General features: G+C 36.2%; 1 protein-coding gene across 1 annotated transcript in view; it reads left to right on the forward strand.

The window, feature by feature from the left end:
* Positions 1-16,040, forward strand: part of COL24A1 (collagen type XXIV alpha 1 chain) — a 373,554-nt gene that overhangs the window by 145,526 nt on the left and 211,988 nt on the right. The window lies entirely within an intron of this gene.

Raw genomic sequence — 16,040 nt, forward strand, 5'->3', positions numbered from 1 at the left:
AGATACCTATTTTATGTTAATCACTAAAAACAAACAAAAAAAAAATGGTGAATCAGATTAGGTCTTAACTTTAAAGAGCTTGGACATGAGTTTGAGCAAGCTCCAGGAATTAATGGATAGGGAAGTCCGGCGTGCTGCAGTCCGTGGGGTTGCGAAGGGTTGGACACAACTGAGCAACTGAACTGAACTGAATACTAAATTCAGACTGTGTAAAGCCCCCACTGTCTCTTTTTCCCAAACATCAAGATTAATTAGGTTTGATAAAAATAAAAAACCAGGCCATTCTTTAATAGTCTAAGACCAATGTATTTCTCAGAGAAAATTATGAAATAGCCAAAGAATTTCTTTCCTGACCCCTCTGGTCTCTCCTGTGTATATTGTTTCCCTCTTGGGCATGAGTTCTTATCTATTTGAAACAACCAGTGTATCTGTTTCCTTCCGTAATTTACCCTTCTTGTCAAAGACTATTTTGAGAGAAAGACCTGATAAGTATATCTCACTCCCATCATTAACTGATTAACAGCTAAGGGCAATGTAATTCCCTCTCAAGGATATTTACATTTCAGCACTAAACAGAAAGCTGAAACTAATGCAATGAATTTTGAGTTGTAGAATTTGACATTGGCATTGAAAAAACTGTTCATCATTAAAGAGCATCTGAACAAATGTCACTTCAGACTACTTAAGTTTTTTTCTTGCTTCTTAGCATTTTGCTTATTCCAGGTGAATTATTAAATTTCTGTAATAAAGAAGTAAATATACCAGTGCATTCAGCTTTTTGCAGAATTATAAATATTAGAGGTGTCTCAAAACATGTACTTTAAAACATAGTTTAAATTTTTTTCCATAATAGTTCTTTGTCTTTTATAAAAACATATGGAAAATACTATGCCAGACTCTTTTCTTTTTCTTTAACCATAATAATATCAGTTTTGAGCACTGACTTTATGCTTCCTCCCAGTTCTGGCAGTGAACCACCTTCAAATGTGGTAGCACAATAGTTAGAATGTTTGTTTATTCAGCTGTTAACCTCCCTGGGCTACAGCGATTTCCAAGTAGTTGAATTTTGGATGATGTTCTTGGTAAATGAGGTCAGTTGTTTACTGCACAAGTGACCACTAATCACAGAGATACCAGAAGTGGTCATGCAGTGAGTCCCCTTTTTCTACCAGGGTGGTCTTCATTAAGACCAAAACTGAAGTTCATTTGGAGACTCTACTCATATAGTCAAGTCGTGCTTCTAAATGTCTGTTTTAGCACTTTAGTGAACTTAACCAGAATAAGGCCACCTGTGGCCAGCTACATGAGTTGAGTAGAACTTAGTGCTTATGAATTCCCTTCATTTAAACCAATTAGGTCTTTGGCATCTTTTACCACCTGGGTTTTGTTGGGTTAATTTGGTGTTGCTAGTTGTTACTCAGAAGGTAGTGCTGAAAGAAAATGTGATTAAATCAGTCAATAAAAAAAATTATTTCTTGAGTTCCTACAGTGAACACGGCTGTGCCTAGTGAACACAGTTCAGTTCAGTTGCTCAGTTGTGTCTGATTCTTTGCGACCCCATGAATTGCAGCACGCCAGACCTCCCTGTCCATTGCAAACTCCTGGAGTTTACTCAAACTCATGCCCATTGAGTCGGTGATGCCATCCAACCATCTCATCCTCTGTCGTCCCCTTCTCCCCCTGCCCCCAATCCCTCCCAGCATCAGGGTCTTTTCCGATAAGTCAACTCTTCGCATGAGGTGGCCAAAGTATTGGAGTTTCAGCTTCAGCATCAGTCCTTCCAGTGAGCACCCAGGACTGATCTGCTTTAGGATGGACTGGTTGGATCTCCTTGCACAGTAGGATATATTAAAAAATGTATGTATTATCCATAATATGGGGAAATTTACAGCCTGCTTGAGAAAAACAAGATTTGTACATATACTGTTGCTGCTGCTGCTAAGTCGCTTCAGTCGTGTCCAACTCTGTGCGACCCCATAAACGGCAGCCCACCAGGTTCTGCCATCCCTGGGATTCTCCAGGCAAGAGCACGGGAATGGGTTTCCATTTCCTTCTCCAATGCATGAAAGTGAAAAATGAAAGTGAAGTCACTCAGTCGTGCCATTGCCTTCTCCAACATATACTGTTACATAATGATAATGGCATCATGTGAAAATTAGAATAGTTACTATAGTTCAGTGTTAGTAGAAAGAGATTTACATGAGATAGGATTCTTGAAGAGTCAGACACGACTGAGCGACTTCACTTTCACTTTTCACTTTCCTTCACTGGAGAAGGAAATGGCAACCCACTCCAGTGTTCTTGCCTGGAGAATCCCAGGGACGGCAGAGCCTGGTGGGCTGCTGTCTATGGGGTCGCACAGAGTCGGACACGACTGCAGTGACTTAGCAGCAGCAGCAACAGCAGCAGCAGGATAATTAGGGAAGAGTTCATGGAGACGATGGATCTTGAATTAGATTGTTGATGAATAACGTCAGAAAAGGGGGAGGGCAGTACAGACAGGGTAAATCACACGAGCAGAGATGGACATCTAGATACTGAACAATATTCATGGTGGATTTACAGACAGTGAATAAAACTGGCTAGCTGATACAGGTTCCTTGTGTTGGTACAAAGTGACAGATAAAGTTGTAAAAAGTAGATTGGTGCCAGTTGTGTAAGGCCTTTGATTCCAAGCTGTGTCAGAAACAGTATTCAGTAGCCAGTCAATCCTAATGTCAGTGGTATTGTGGAAAAAAATATGGAACCTTCCCCCTCATCTCCCAAGTAAACCAGTGAAAGCTGTTTTGATTTGCCTGCTTTCTGCCCATCAGTCAGTCCAGTCACTCAGTCGTGTCTGACTCTTTGAGACCCCATGGACTGCAGCACACCAGGCCTCCCTGTCCATCACCAACTTCCAGAGCCTACTGGAAGCCTACTCATGTCCATTGTGTTGGTGATGCCATGCAACCACCTCATCCTCTGTCGTTCCCTTCTCCTCCCTCCTTCAATCTTTCCCAGCATTAGGGTCTTTTCCAATGAGTTGGTTCTTCACATCAGGTGGCCAAAGTATTGGAGTTTCAGCTTCAGCATCAGTCCTTCCAATGATTATTCAGGACTGATTTCCTTTAGGATTGACTGGTCTGACCTCCTTGCAGTCCAAGAGACTCTCAAGAGTCTTCTCTAACACCACAGTTCAAAAGCATCAATTTTTCAGCGCTCAGCTTTCTTCACAGTCCAACTCTCACATCCGTACATGACTACTGGAAAAACCATAGCTTTGACTAGATGGACCTTTGTTGGTAAAGTAATGTCTCTACTTTTTAATATGCTGTCTAGGTGGGTCACAGTTTTTCTTCCAAGGAGCAAGTGTCTTTTAATTTCATGGCTGCAGTCACCATCTGCAGTGATTTTGGAGCACAAAAAATTAAAGTCTCTCACTGTTTCCATTGTTTCCCCATCTATTTGCCAGGAAGTGATGGGACCAGATGCCATGATCTTAGTTTTCTGAGTGTTGAGTTTTAAGCCAACTTTTTCACTCTCCTCTTTGACTTTCATCAAGAGGCTCTTTAGTTTTTCTTTGCTTTCTGTCATAAGGGTGGTGTCATCTGCATATCTGAGGTTGTTGATATTTCTCTCAACAATCTTGATTCCAGCTTGGCCTTCATCCAGCCTGGCATTTTGCATGATGTAATCTGCATATATGTTAAATAAGAAAGGTGACAGTATACAGCCTTGACATACGTACTCCTTTTCCTATTTGGAACCAGTCTGTTGTTCCATGTCCAGTTCTAACTATTGCTTCTTGAACTGTATAGAGATTTCTCAGGAGACAGGTAAGGTGGTCTGGTATTCCCATCTCTTTAAGAATTTTCCACAGTTTATTGTGATCCACACAGTCAAAGGCTTTGGCTTAGTCTATAAAGCAAAAGTAGATGCTTTTCTGGAACTCTCTTGCTTTTTCAATCCCATTGTGTTCACAAATTTATATCTTTTCATACTCAGTTTAGACTAGATGGTAGTCCGTGCTGTCTGAAAGGGAATGGAATCTTCTGCCAGGCTAGGATAAATCTTATCAGTTACTGTTAATAATAGTACTTAGTACTGTTGTTACAGTGAGTTAGACCTGAGGCTGCTCAACAGATTGATGAGACTATCTTTCCACCCAAAAAAAGAGTTAACAACTAGGTCAACTATCTCGAAGGTACTTCCCACTCCCAGTACTTGGTCTATAGCCATCTTTCCCAGTTCCTCCTCTTAGCAGGTAGTATAGTTGGGGATAACTTATTGCCTGGTTGGCTGTACAATTTGGTTATGTTCACTGCCAGTCCCCATGAACTCTTCCCATATCCTGCTATCGTCTGGTGAAACCCTCATATTTTCTCTTCCAGAAAGCTGTCTCTCCACCACTATTTCATTCTCATCACTGGAACCATCAGGGACTGTGAAGGATCTGATATTTTATCCTATTGGCAAGACAACAAGTTAGCTTAACCATATCATAGATTCTGGGAGAACACACAAGGCTCCTGGGACAGAGACAAAGGATCATTTATTACTCTCAGCAGTAGTAGCTGCTGGAGTATCAACATTTTTCACTGACTCAGTGATCTTCATTTCTCAGAGGGTGATGAGAAGAGAGCTGGATGATATTTGCATATGCAGTGGGTTGCATTATATAAGAGGAACTTTGAGCTGAGGGAAGCTAGATCTTTTATAATGGGCAGCTATAAAAAATAATGGGTTCCAGAGAAAGACATTATTATCTGGACAATAGGTGTTGCTGCCTTTTGCTGTAGGGGAAGACATTATCTCTTTACTATGCAAAATTCCCTGAAGAGAGACTGGTAAGAGGAAAGCTAAGTACCTTATTTGCATAATGTGCAAAATTCGAGACTATGGAGCATTGTCTCCAGCAACATATTAAGTTAAATGATGGAGGTATAAAAATGAGTAAGAGACATTCATTTCCCTCCCTCAGCTCACATATTGGAATAAAGAAACACATCCAAGTATAATATAGTGCAATAAGTACTAAAAAGTCATGTTAATAGTTCTGTAGGAATATAAAGGAACAAGTTGGTGGTTTTGACTAAGAGGAACTATGATAAGCTTCACAGATCATGATATAATTGAACTGGTAACAAATTGTGTGATGAAGGAACCTGGGGCAGGGAGGTAAGACAGACTTCCAAGAAGATTGGTTGATGAAGAAATAGTAGAGACTTACCAAATGCAAACATAGGGCAAGAGTATTCCAGAACAGGTATATGATGAAGCTATGTGTATTTAGAGAACTGCAGATAGTTCAGTGTTTTAATCGGATCTATTTCCATTAAAAATGACAGAAACCTAACTCAAACAATTTTCAGCCAATTTTCGGCACTGGCTAATGTAGTCAGGAAGTCCAGCAGTGCATGTGCCAAGAGGTTTCACTAGATACAGGAGCTAGATGAATATAATCAAATTACCCTCATCTCCTAGTCTTAACTTACCTCTGTTGGCTTCATTCATAACACACTGTGGAAACAGTGGATTTTGGCAACTATAGGGTTATGTTGCTCTCAGAGTTGTCAATTTTAGCAAAAGGAAAGCATTCTTCTTTCTGTATAGCTGTAGCAGCAATTCTAAGATGGACTCCAGCCAATCTGACTGGGATTATGTTATTTTTAAATCAATCACAACATCCATTGGAACAGAAATACTGTAATTAACAGGGTTTGGATCATTCACCTACCCCTAAATATTGCGATGGGGACCAGAAGCACACACACTACAGATTGAGGAGGAGGGTGGTTTCCCAAAGAGATGGTGAGCAGATTAAAAGAAATGTCCTCTACATTTTATGCCTTTGGTGCCCTAAATACCCTTCTTCCCACTTACATAGTTTTTCAAATGCCTTTGGTAATATGCTGCAGCCATCCACGTAACTGAAAATACATTCCTCTTTTTCCAAAGAAAGATAGCCCAACCTATTGGTCAGTTGTTGCTTTGAGCTCCAAGGCCAGGTTCTTCTGGTAAGGTGGATTCTCAGTGAGGCACAGATGTAAGTCTACATCTTAACTAGTCCATTTATGATGTTAGAAAAAAGCAAGATAGTCACAACATTCATTCCATTTGAAAAACAAGATAATGAGAAAAAATATAGACTGCCCCAGGCCCATGGGTGAGTGTGTATGTGTGTGTGTGTGCTCAGTCATGTCTGATTCTTTGCGACCCTGTGGACTGTAGCCCAGCAAACTGCTCCGTCCATGGGATTCTCCAGGCAAGAATACTGAAGTGGGTTGCCATTTCCTTCTCCAGGGGATCTTCCCCAGCCAGGGATCAAACCCACGTCTCCTACATGGGCAGGCGAATTCATTACCATTGAGCCACCTGAAAAGCCCCTGGCCCGTAGTTGTATATTTAGAACAAACATGGGCAATTGATATATGCCAGTTGCCAGTAACAATATAAATCAATTGTTTAAATCACCCAACTTCTCACTCCCTGCCACAAACTTACAACAAAATGAAATGAGTCTCCAAAATATACATTCTATGAAACCAGGGAATATCTTTGTTCTCTAGCATATGTCCAGAACCAAGAACAATGCTTGACACATAGTAACTATGTGTTGTTCAAGGAATGACTAGATACTCTTTAAGGTGCTCATAAGAATTCTAAATGAGTCAAATATATAGACAGTGAGTACCAAAAATGATATTTATCTAAAGGTAAGTATCAAATCACAGTCATCTTATTATCTCCAAAACATTTTGAAGTCTGAGTTTTGCTGATTTTTATCTGAGAACAAGTTTTCTGAGGTTCTTTGAATGGTTGACAGCTGTTGTTTACCAAAAAACAGGTGGTTATATAAAACATTGCTTTTGTTTTGCAGTTTTATTGAAGTATAATTTATATACTGCATACATTTAAATTGTGCAATTTGATAATTATTGACATATGTTTGAGTTGTAAAACAGTCACCAAAATCAAAATAGTGAACTTACCCATCAAACCCCCATATTTCATTGTTCACCTTTGTAATCTTTCCATTTTGCCCTTCATGTTCCTCCCTTCCCCAGTCTACTACAGAACTGCCCTTTGTCACTATAGGTTTTCCAAACTTAAGTATTAAATAATGATCAAAATAATTTATTTAAAATTATAAGTTTAGTGGTAGTTTTCTATAGCTTTCTGTAGAATAAAAGACTTGCAGTTGACTTTGAAGGTTTATTTTTAAGTGTCTTCAAACACACTGTGAATACTATTTAAGCAAAGTTTTATTCAGAAGAGAGAGTGTATGCTATCTTGTAAGGCATTTTATCATCTTTGTGGATTTTCTCTGCTGAGTTTTTAGAGTGTTAAATGTAAATGGAATTCAGAGTTTAGCTGTGCTATTTTTACTGCTTAAACATACAGGGTTGCAAAAGGGAAAAATATAAATAGCAATAATTGTTTGCAAAGATTTTCAACAGTATCATAATGAAAAAAATCTGGTTTTGATGGATTTTTAGATCTAAAACAGCAAGAAAATGAAAGCGAGCCAGATACTTAGATGAATTCTTTATTCTGCATTTCTTTTTCCAGAAGCTCATGCTTTCTGTTTGTGGTTTTCTCAGAAGACAGAACAGTTTCTTAATTTGAAGTTGCACACTGTGTTACAGTTTAGTTTCTATAATTTACTGAAAAACTGATTTTTTTACTTTTGTCCTTTCAAATATTTTTTTTGGCATTAACTTTTGGATGGATTGTCCTCACTCAGAAAAGATCATTTTAATTTTCTTTTATTGCTTTCGTACTTGAACTCAATATATTCCTTGACATGGCATGTACTTCCACAAACGCTAAAGAACAAAATCTTATAAATGTTTTTTGGATCCATGTCTCAAACCAGATTCCCCCCTTTCAGAATCTCTCTCCCTCTGAGTGCATTCATTTCTTGTTTGCATATGTAAAATTTTAATCCTGTTTATAGAATATATACTAATTGGTTATTTTTTCAGACAAAGGGTAACTTTGGAATCTGCATAATTGAAAATATAATTATTCAAATAGAATTTGTTTTTAATTTGTTCATCAATTCCAGCCATCAAATGTTTATTTAATGTACTGTGTGCCCAGCACCAGATGAGGATTTGCGTAACTTTGTCCTCTAGGAATTCATAATTTGTATGTTACCCTATCTTAAGTGGTTTTTTATTTTATCTTTTCTCAACATGACTATTTTTCAAAGCAACATCTCTACTTTGTTTAGACTTATAAACTGCCCAGAAGATAAATTTAAGCCAAACCATATTGTATTCTTATGTATGTAATGCACAATGTATATAGAAATCAATGAAAAAACTTGACAGTTAAATGACATGTCATTCATCTATAATAACAGAGTATCTAAAGCCACATCATAAAAAAATTATTTGTATCCCTGGAAATGCTTAGGCAACATGTTAAAGAGAAATGAATAAATGAGCCTCAAATTCACACTTAAAAATAAATAAAAAATAAAGCTATATTATAAGATAACATAAAAGTGGAAATTTCCCCAAATATGTGCTTTATTTTTAACCTATTATAATTGAATGTGCTACTACTTCCAAAACTATTCAAATTCTGAATTTCACAAATTTTATCTGGGGCCAAGTTCAATGAATAAATTCTATTTTCTTTCTTTCAAATCATAACAAACTGTTGCTTACCGAAGAGCAAATGATTTTCTAAAACACCCAATACCAATTAACTTTTATTTATATAGGTTTATATAGGTATAATTGAGATATATATTTATAATATGAAAAGTAAAAGTGAGAGTCCCTCAGTTGACATCTGACTCTTGGCAACCCCATGGACTGTAGCCCAGCAGGCTCCTCTGTGCATGGAATTTTCCAGGCAAGATTACTGGAATGGGCTGTTGTTCAGTCCTTCAGTCATGTCTGACTCTTTGTGAACTGCACGCACGCCAAACTTCTCTATCCTTCAGCGTCTCCTAGAGTTTGCTCAGACTCATGTCCATTGAGTTGATGATGCCATCCAGCCATCTCATCCTCTGTTGTTCCCTTCTCATCCTGCCTTCAAGCTTTCCCAGCATCAGGGTATTTTCTAATGAGTCAGTTCTTCCCATCAGGTGGCCAAAGTATTGGAGCTTCAGCTTCAGCATCAGTCCTTTTAATGAATATTAAGGTATTTCCTTTCAATTGACTGGTTTGATTTCCTTGCAGTCCAAGGGACTCTCAAGAGTTTTCTCCAACACCACAGTTCAAAAGCATCAGTTATTTGGTGCAGATCCTTCTTTATGGTCCAACTCTCACATCCATACATGACTACTGGAAAAACCATAGCTTTAACTAGACGGACCTTTGTCAGCAGAGTGATGTCTCTGCTTTTTATTACGTTGTCTGTTTGTCAATAGCTTTTCTTCCAAAGATCAAGTGTCTTTTAATTTCATGGCTGCAGTTACTGTTTGCAGTGATTTTGGACCCCAAGAAAATAAATTTTCTCACTGTTTCCATTGTTTCCCCATCTATTTGCCATGAAGTGATGGGACCAGATGCCATGATCTTAGTTTTTCAAATGTTGAGTTTTAAGCCAGCTCTTTCACTCTCCTCTTTGACTTTCATCAGGAGGCTCTTTAGTTCCTCTTCACTTTCTGCCATTAGTTGGTGTTATCTGCATATCTGAGGTTATTGATATTTCTCCCAGCAATCTTGATTGCAGCTTGTGCTTCATCCAGCTCGGCATTTCGCATGATTTACTCTGCATATATACAGCCTCAATGTACTCCTTTTCCAATTTTGAACCAGTCTGTTGTTCCATGTCCAGTTCTAACTGTTGCTTCTTAATCAACATACAGGTTTCTTAGGAGGCAGGTCAGGTGGTGTGGTATTCCCAATTTTTTAAAGAATTTTCCACAGTTTGTTGTGATGCACAAAGTACTGAGTTATACAAATAACCTTTTCTATCTTGATCTTGGTGATGGTTTCACAGGTTATGCATATGTGAAAAATTATGAAATTACACAATTTAAAATATACACCATGGCCCAGATGGTAACAAATCAGCCTACAATGTGGGGGACCTGGGTTCAACCCCTAGATTGGGAATATTCCTTGGAGAAGGGAATGGCTACCCACTGGAAACTCCATTATTTCTCTTAGTATTTGAGTTATTGATGTTTCCCCTAAAAAATAAATCTTACCTCCAGAATCTTCCATTTTTCCCTAGTTTACATCCTCTGACATAAGGCTGCTTCTGCACTTTTTCCCTACTCGGTCCCTGTCAATTGGCCTTATCAAGGAGGGAGCCATCATTTATTGCTGTTCATTGACTAACCTGGTAAGAAGTGCTCCAGAATGTCTCCATGTGCCTAACTATTGTTTAATGTGAATGAAAGATGGATAGCCATTCGTTTCACCAGAGAGTTTTTTCAACCCAGGAATGGAACCCAGTTCTCCCACATTGCAGGCAGGTTTACCATCCGAGCCACGGTGTATATTTTAAATTGTGTAATTTCATAATTTTTCATATATGTGCCACCTGTGAAACCATCACCAAGATCAAGATAGAAAAGGTATTTGTTAAACTCAACACTTATTCACTTTTTGTAATCCCTCATTTTGTTTTTCTGCCCCAACTCTTCCCAGGCTACCACTGATCTGCTTTTTTAATTTTAGATGAATTTGCATTTTTCCAAAGTTGTATGTAAATAAACTCATACAGTATGTACTCTTGTTTTGTCTGACTTCTTTTACTTAGCATAATGTATTTAAGATTAATCCAGGTTGCCAAATCCAGGTTGTTTCATTTTACCAATATACCATAATCAGTTTATCCATTGAATTAATTATTGTGGATTATTTATCCATTTACCATTTTAAACTATTTTTTACCTAGAACTATATATTTCAAAATAAAACAGACTTACTACTCCTATTCTCCTATTAAAGAAGTACTAATGTGCTCAATGGATACCATAGAGCATTATATTTATCCTATTAGGACACTTTGCCAGAGTAGGAAAGACAATGTTTTACTTTTATGACTTAGGAAACTAATGGAATCTGTTAGTGTTTTAATTTCCATGCTTTGCTTTAAAAGTGGATGTGAATTAGGCTCCAGCTTTTAGTGATCAGAGAATAATAAAACATTGTTTTTACTGGAGAGAATGCTGAGTCACTCTTCTTGGTACAGTAAACAAATATTAGAAGTCCAAAAATAGAAGACACGTTTTTACTTATTATTTTTAAAGCTACTTTTCTGCTTCTTGATAAAAATTGGTGATTAAACTATTTATATTAAAAAGGCACCAGATGCAAAATACTAAATCAAGATATAAAAAATCAGTTGTTTCAATACACTAATATCAGAATAAGAACTTAAAACAATCCCATTTGCCTCAAAAAAAAAAAAAACAAAACCTAGGAATAAATTTAACCACGAAGCTGAAAGACATGTATACTGAAAACTGTAAGACACTGATGAAAGAAATTGAAGGAGACACAAATAAATGAAAAGATATTCCATGTTCATTGACTGGAAGAATTATTAATATTGTTAAAATGTCCATACTTGTCAAAGCAATCTACAGACTCAGCGCAATCCTTATCAAAACTCCAATGGCATCTTTCACAAAAATGGAACAAATGATCCTAAAATTCATATGGAATCATGAAAGTGAAAAGTGAAAGTGAAGTTGCTCAGTCGTGTCCGACTCTTTGCAACCCCATGAACTGTAGCCTACCAGGCTCCTCTGTCCATGGAGTTTTCCAGGCAAGAGTGCTGGAGTGGGTTGCCATTTCCTTCTCCAGGGCATATGGAATCATAAATGACCCCAAATAGCCAAAGCAACCTTGAGAAAGAAGAATGAAGCTGGAGGCATTACACTTCCTAGTTTTAAACTACATTACAAAGGTTTAGTAATAAAAACAGACACATAGATTAATGGAACAAAATAGAAAGGAAAAAAAGAAAGATCAGAAATAAACCCATCCACATATGGTCGGTTAATCTATGACAAAGGAGCCAAGAGTATACAGTGAGGGAAAGGACAGTCCATTTAGTAATGGTTTGGGGAAAATTGAACAACACATGCAAAAAGAAAGAAAGAAAGAAACTTGACCTCTATCTTACATTATACACAAAAATTAACTCAAATTGGATATAAAGCTTGATGATTGGACTACCTGAAACCGTAAAATTCAAAGAACAACATTGGCAGAAGCTCCTTGACATTGGTCTTAGTGATGACTTTTTCTTTCTTTCTCTCTTTGACACCAGAAGCACAGACAACAAAGGCTAAAATAAACCAGTAAATAAGTAAGTCATAGGAATGTAATGTATAACATGGTAAGATAGTTAATAATACTGTATTATATATTTGAAAGTAGCTAAGAGAGAACATATCAAAAGTTATCACATACACAATTACAACGATGGTGATGGATGTTAGCTAGACTTATTGTAATAATCATTTCTCTGTATATCCAGGTATTTTACCCTGGAAGTAATATGTTATATATCAGTGATATCACAGTTTTTTTTAAGAAGTCTCCAGAAGTCAGACCACATCACAGTTGTGATATGACCACAGAGATAGTGAAGTGCATTGTGGGAAGAAACCATTTTGACTTTTTAATGTTTACCAAAATATTTTAAATGAAAAAAGCAGAATTAGAGTGTTTTATTATATTTAAAAATTTTCTTTCTGTATAGTTTCATGCCAGTGTAGTTTTTTTAAATGAAAGTTATAGATGATGAACAGTGTATTTTTAAATCTTTCAATTTCTAAACTCTCTGAAATTTTGCTACTTGGCAATGGCAGCCATGTCCTGTCATTTGATTTGCAATTTCAACAATAAATTTGAAAGTTAAAAGATTTATTTTATAGATATATATTATCATTAAAATACAGTTGACAAGGTTAACTTTGATTTTTATATTTTAAATTTATTATTATTTAAAAGGTAAGAGTTTACCTAATAGTAACCCAATCAATACCAAAAATTCAGGTATGGAATTTTTTATATAATAAAAATATTCTCTGGCCAAGCTTCTAAAGTGTACTATTTGAAGAACTTTTTCCCCCCTCTTTTTAATAACTAAATTGATGCGCTTCTGAACTTTTAAATAAAGTTTTAATTTTAAAATAGTCAACTTACATGGCTATAATATATGATCAGATTTTTTGACATCTTTTGTCTCTTATTCCTTCATCTTTGGTACTTTTTGTCTTTTTCACATTCCTTTACTGTAATGTTCATGTTTAAGAAGGAGCCGATGTTTATGCATATACTCCATAGTCCATGTTAACCCAGAAGTCACCACAATACCTTTTTTTTTTCACTGTTTTATTGAACATAAATTTCAGCCACTGAAAACTATATAAAACAAATGTACATTGTAGGCAGTTATAAGACAAATACTCTTACAACTAATACACAGGTCAGGAATGGAACTGCCAGTTACCCCAGAAACTTTTATGGATACCAAACCAGCCACAAACCTCTTTTCTCCTTCTGAAAGTAAGCAGTTCTTCTTTTATCTTTTATAGTTTATCACTCAAGTGCACATCTTTTAAAACTATTGTTTAGTCTTGTCTTTTTTTAAGTCTTGTGTCCTTCCATCTAAAAGTTCTTTTTCCATTGTTTTTTCCCCACTTTATAATTGTTGAAGATCCCCATCATTTAACCTGTAGGGTTTCCAACATATGGGTTTTGCTGATTATAGTCTCATGATGTAGATAAGCATGTTTTCTCCCTCCTCTGTATTTCCTGCAAATTAGTAGTCACATATAGAGGCCTAACCAAAGTCTGTTTTGCTTGTTTGTTTTTGGCAAGACTGTGGGTGATACTGTGTTCTTTCATCAGGAAGCACAAAATGTCTAGTATCATTCTGTGATGTCAGTAACAGCTGTGATGCTTCAATTCCCTATATATTAATACATTAGATCATGTAGGGTATTGCAAAATGGTTATATTCTTGTCTCTCTTTTTGTTTGGTTTATTGACTGGAATACATCCCCTAATCTGCTCTTTGGTTAGTTATAATATGTATAGAAAAGGTAGAATAAACGCTTGATTCTTCACCTTTTTAAGCCAGTTTTGGAAATGAGTTGGCTCTCTTTTGACTTCTAAATGTGAATAATTTTTTGTTATTGTATCATTTTGAACTTTTGAGTTTAAACATATTTGACATGTTTCAATCCATTGCAGTTTTTATCCTTATTAAAGTTCATATTATCTCATATCTGACTGATGAGATCCTTTTCAGACTCCCAGAGTTCTTTTAACATGACAAATTTTATACCATGACAAATTTTATACCTTTTACAGCTTGGTTTCAAGTATAAGAAGGTGTTCTAGGCTTATCTTTTGGATGGATGGGAATTATGAATTTATCCATGAGGATGCTGTGAATCAGTGGTTGTAAACTGGTACCATGGGGCCAAAAGTAGCCACTAGCCATGTTGTCTTTTTTTTTTTTTTTTTTTTTTTTTTTTGTCAAAAGAAACAAACATGTCATTGTTCAACAACAACAAAAAATAAAATAAAATTTTTTTAACATTCATTTTGTGCTAGATGTTTTACTAGTTTCTGGGAATACAGTGGTTAGTACAGATAAAGTTGTCCTCAAAGAATTTATTATTTTTGTAACATATATAGTTTATTATACATACCTGTGTTATAATACAACCTGATGAGGAATACCAAACCAGCCAAACACTACATTAAGTAACCTTGTAGGACCCTAGGATGGTGTGAGAGTCTTAGATGGGACCTAACTCAGGGTATTGGAGGTCAAAGAAAGATTTGCAAGTAATATATTTTTTAATCTCTTATTTAAAATGTAAGTGTTGCAGATGAAGAAAGACAAAGAAAAATTACTCAGGGCAGAGAAGGTGTGTGTGTGTGTGCACACATGCGCACGCTCAGTTATGTCCAACTCTTTGCGATCCCATGGACTGTAGCCTGCCAGACTCTTCTATCCAAGAGATTTCCCAGGCAAGAATACTGGAGTGGGTTGCTGTTTCCTCCTCCAGGGAGAGAAGGTGTAGACGACCCTGATTTCCCTTAGAAAAAGCAATCAGCATGTCTGAATTGAATGTATTCTGTTCCAAAGCTTCCAGAAATCTGACCTTGTGTCCAGTCTTTCTGTTACCACTGCCTTTTCTCTTGCCAGAAACATCCACAAGTAACATTTTCTCCACAGAACCCAAGTTTAAATTGGAATCAAGACATTTCTTTCCTAATCCAAACTGGATGAATTGATATCACTTACTTTCGATTTTTTTCCCCCCAAGATGAGTTTCCCAGAATCAACCCTGCTAGTCTATCTTACTTGTTGGCACTAATTATCATAATACTTACCCCTCCACTGAACTGTCTTTTCTAGCTGATATTCATACTTAATTGCAGCCTTCTTAACTTTTAAAGATATGACTTTTCTACTTGTCTTGCTTTTTATTCCTTTTTCCATGTCAGAAGAAAACACTAAAATAACTACCTGTGACAAAATATAAGGAAGCTATAATTATTAGCTTATTATCAATATTGAAACTGATCCTGATGAATTTCATTCTAATGTATTATTTGAGAAAGAATATCACTCTAACATTTTAGAGCAACATTCTTGGCTTTTTCTCAGCACAGACTTATTTAAAACTTTGGTCAATTTTTATTTCTTGAAACAACTGTTTTAGACTGCTAAAGTATAATTTCCAAAAAGGTAATATGATTTTCAGGCAAATATTAAGTAAACATAGGTCAAAGATTTTATTCAATTCATTAACTAATGATAGAACCAGTAAAATGTCAAAATAAATTCAAAGAACATTTGATCTATTTATAGACAATTGAATATGGGAATGTTAGAATAAGATAGTTGAGTTTGATGTAAAACTAATTAGTATCCTATATATTAAGCTATAACCTGTGGGGTTTTTTTTCTTTTTCACAAAACAGAAGAATTAATGTGTAATTAGTAAACAGTGAGTCAAACAAAGTATATTCTCCTACTGTTGGTTGACTCTATGTCCCAAATGACACTTAAAAGACCTGTTACATATCTTTTTGTCCTTTTTTCAA

This window comes from Muntiacus reevesi, chromosome 1 (assembly GCF_963930625.1).
Source record: "Muntiacus reevesi chromosome 1, mMunRee1.1, whole genome shotgun sequence".
NCBI lineage: Eukaryota > Metazoa > Chordata > Mammalia > Artiodactyla > Cervidae > Muntiacus > Muntiacus reevesi.